Below are 4,551 nucleotides of genomic sequence, written 5' to 3' on the forward strand. Positions count from 1 at the left end.
CAGTCACCTCTGAGATCAGCTGAATATCCTTGACGTCTCTAGCCTGGAGACTCCGGTCATTATGCCATTTGTTTCTGGATCATGATCTACGAGGTCTCCATCCAACCTAAAAACACAAGATAGGCATAATGTTTTGTGCTGTAGATGTGCACATACACTCAAACAAGATAAAGATGCAACATATCACGGTACACATTTTACAAACACTGCATGGAATCAGACATTATCAGATGATTCCTGTATGACTTATCGAGAATTGCTTGTTGACCTACTTGTTTCTCCATACTTTGTAAATTTAAGTAAAACACTAAGTATGATTGGACAGGACTATTGTGTGCCACTAAGTAACTAAGTCTCTTTGGTCTCCCTCCCCCATTCATTCTGAGGTTACATCGAAAGAGTTTCAGCTATTGTGAATTATTTACTTGATTCACCATTCGGGCCTTTAACCCCTCAGCAAATGCACAGGCAGTCAGGGTTAAAAATACACTCCCACAGGACCTGAGTTTGACTCTACATTCATGTGTATGTGAGCGAGTGTGTGTGTGTGTGTGTGCATGTGTGTGGGCAGGGATGTGAGTTTAAAATATAAAAAAGTATATAACCCATGACACATAAAGCACCTTCCATTCTCTCTCTCTCTCTCTGTCTTTTACAGACACACACTCACACACACGAACACACAGGAACTCATCAGAGCATCATTATGTGGGTACTTTCAGAGTGAGAATCCCCAGATGGGATTATTATAACACAGCTTGATCTGTGCAAGAGCTACGAGTGTGATTGTGTGAGTCCCTGTGTGAGAGAGTGTGTGTTAGTGTGTGTGCATGTTTGTTCCAGAGTAAGTGAGTCCTGACCTGTGCTTCATGACCTGAGTGAATGTGAGGGCACATCACTCTGTGTCTGTGGACGTATAAAATATATAGTACAAGTACAAAACTGTGCCATGCCGAACCATTAGTAAAGAAGGTATTTTCCTTGACAACTATGTCAAACTACAGAAACTGGCTTACATTCACGCACAGGAGAGTATGTATACAGTGGGTATATTCATGCTGAGCCTCTGAGTCAAAGGCTGAAATAAAGGTGTCTGGGACACATGCCTGTCTAACAGCAAACTGACTGCAGCAGCTTCTCTGTCGGACTGAGTGAATATTAATGTCACCAAGATATGTGGGCCTTAATGGATCACACACACACACACACACTGACACCAACTCTACTTGGCCATGTTGCCGTGGTATGTCTCTGGCATGCAGCAGTGTTGTCATGGATACCCCCAGACACATCCGCCATCCTATAAGCGGGGGGATGCTGAGCGCTTCAGAGGGGCTGGCGCCGAGAACCCCCCTCCTCCCCCAAACCCTCATCCCCCATTCTCTATCCCCTTCCCCCAAAACTGAATCCATGTCCCTTATTCTCCCCGAAAACCGGCTCAGCCTCAAAAAAAGCTCTCTGCTTGTCAACTGAGTAGGCCTGGAAGCACACAGCAGCTATCTTGTCCCAGTGTTGGGGCCTTCATTGCTCTTAACTAGATTAGGTTGTAATGTAACTGGAACATGGATGGGACAATGAAGAGTGAGACATAGACAGAGAATACCACGCCAGTACCAGTTTAAATCTTGTCTGAGAAAACCTAAAATAGATGTTGAACAGGGGAAGTGAATGACGTTTTGTCCGTATGTGTGTGTGTGTGTGTGTGTGTGTGTGTGTGTGTGTTAGCCCTCAGGGCTATGGTTAAGCCTGTAGTTTATCCTGAACTGATCCTTTTCATTAGCTATTATCAATAATTCAACATTGCACTTGCTTTAATGGTTTAATGTGGGCAAACCCTCAATCCACACACATCCACACTGACACACACACACACTCTACTTAATAGCACTCACTCCTGCTTGGCCTGCACCCAACGCCACTGAGGTGAATATAGATGTGTAAACGTGCACATAACACAGTGCGGAAGCTTTCAAAGGTAAATACCTATTAATCAGAAAAACCATTCTGCCCCACCTGGCAGTCATAGGATCCCTTGATTTAGAGAAGAAATAATGTATTATTTCCCTACAAAAGTCTGTTTTACTGTATATCAAGTTATATTTGCAATAAAAAGGCACATCAAATCTTCTACTCTGAGATGAGGAAATGAAAGGGTTAATCTTTTATGACGTGTCCCCTCCCATCCGTGCTCCCTTTTGCCCTCCCTTTCATATCCTCCAGTATGGCAGCGCTCAGTGCCTGCACATATGCCGAAAAAGAGAATCCTCTTTGATTGGAAGGCTAATTTGAAGTGTCAATTATTCTTATGCAAATTAAGGTACAGTTTCTCACGTCTGAAATGGGTTGGGGGACGCAGATGGGTGCATGTGTGTGTGTGTGTGTGTGTGTGTGTGTGTGTGTGTGTGTGTGTGTGTCGTGCGTGCACAAATCTCCCTCCAAAAACATACAGCACCATTCCATCCCCCCTCCAACTCTTCATCTATACCTCTTAGGGAAGAAAGCTGCCATACAAAGACAGCCGGCATAATGGGACGAGGATATTTGCATGCACATTGTCCACACTGAACGCCAAACAGATCATAAATTGAGAACACAATGCCAAAACAGTAACAAAGGCAGAGAAGTGCAAGTCAGCGCCCAAAACATTCGACAATGCGGCAACATGGTTCTATGCTGTAATGTAAATAATGAAATGATGTTGCGTAAACAGGAACACAACAAGAGTTCGGATATATCACAGGGAGTATTGTGGGCGGACAAAACTATTTGTTAAAGCTTTTGTCATTTAAACACTTTCCAGTGACATCCTCTTTTGCTATTGCCATACCAGATGCAAGCGAGAAATATAATCCCAGTGTCTGAACACAGAGGTACAAGAAGATCCTGTTTAAAGAAAAAGGCAGGGAGAATGAGGGAGAAATTGAGAGCGACTGAGTGTGCCTAAAAGCATACGTTTGTGTCTAAGTACAGTATGTGAGTGAGTGCACGCTCCTCTTTATGGTAATTAAAGCTTCGGACTCAAACCTGAATCTGGATGAGAGATTTACACTGACAAAGAGATACAAAGTGAGGATGAAAAAGGAGAGAAAAAAAAGAAGCAGACAGACAGAGGACTCTACAAATAGAGTCTGTTGTCTGACCCTCTCAGCTGATGTGGTGGTTCAAGTAAAAAAAAAAAAAAAGAAGGCTTTTCAGGCCCAAAACAGGATCAAACAACCTGCTGTGGAGTCCGGTTACACCATAACAATGGCTTACATTCACTCTCAGCCTCAACACACAAGCTTTCACCTCAAAGGGTGTAGAAGGAAAGAGTAAGTCTGGTTTGGAGGGTGGGTGTGTGCGGGTATGGAGGGGAGTATAGCGATATCTTAGACGATAATGGTGTTCAACAGATTAGATGGTATCAGCCTACCATGTTTGTTTTCAACTGTCGGCTTCTGCAGCTCTGCTGAGATCTATGGTCAACCCCGCAGGCACTCTCAATCTCAAGGAAACTTTTAGATATTGCCGGGGAAAGTGAAGTGCTCTGATAGATAGCATTCAAAACCCTTAGATAAAGACAACTGGTGAAGAGAAAGCAGCTGAGGACAGATTATTTAAATCAAAATACAGAGACATTTTAGAAACCTGAAAACCTGACATTGTCAAATCGGTTATTGTCCAACTGATCGACTGATGGACTTTTAATTGACTGGTAAATGAATGAGTCTTCTCTTCATTAGCTCAGGATTTTAAACTCAGACATATTGACGGATTCCTAAAGATATCATATAGCCAACTACAACAGCCGTCCCTGTAAGCTTCTCTGTCCACAGCAGACAATCTGATTAATCACAGACCCACAATAGACAGCTACTATCTGCTAACCTCCTAAAACCCTGCTTCTCAAGCAGTGAAGAGCAGCTTTGGCAATTTGTATTTGTTTTGCATTGGTTCAGTAGTTCGGAAGAAATTAGTATGCAGTCAGGGATGGGAGAGCTTGTCAAGATCAGGGGGAAATCTCTACCCACCCACTGGGTGGATCTACATTCATGAACAAGGTTGACAAGAAAGCTGACTAGTGTAAAGACAAGGAGCAAATAAAATGGCGGAGAACACCATGAATATTCTTTTTCATTTGAGTGCACTGAGAACACCTTCACAGACAGGCCCTCTCTCTATCTGTCTGTCTCGTGTGTCTGTTCATCTGTCAAGACGCTCACTCTCTCTTTTTCTTTCTCACACCCTCTAGCCCCTCTTCTCTTTTCCAAAAACTATGTGTCATGCACGTCAAAATGCTAAGGCCAGTCCTTTTGAGGGTGTTCTGCTGGACCATGGAGCAAATAAACATCCATGTCAGGAGAAAGCGATCTGGGGCCCTTCTCTCACTGAGCCCGGGCTCTCCTGGGAAACACACAGCTCATACAATGGATAGAGAAGGCCTTTTGTTGAGTCTCTGGGAGCTGCAGGGCTAGCTCTGGATCAAACAGGGGTGTGTGTGTGTGTGTGTGTGTGTGTGTGTGTGTACATTTCTGCATTGCGCACACATGCGCAAGCACACACACATACACG

This window comes from Enoplosus armatus, chromosome 4 (assembly GCF_043641665.1).
Source record: "Enoplosus armatus isolate fEnoArm2 chromosome 4, fEnoArm2.hap1, whole genome shotgun sequence".
Lineage (NCBI taxonomy): Eukaryota > Metazoa > Chordata > Actinopteri > Centrarchiformes > Enoplosidae > Enoplosus > Enoplosus armatus.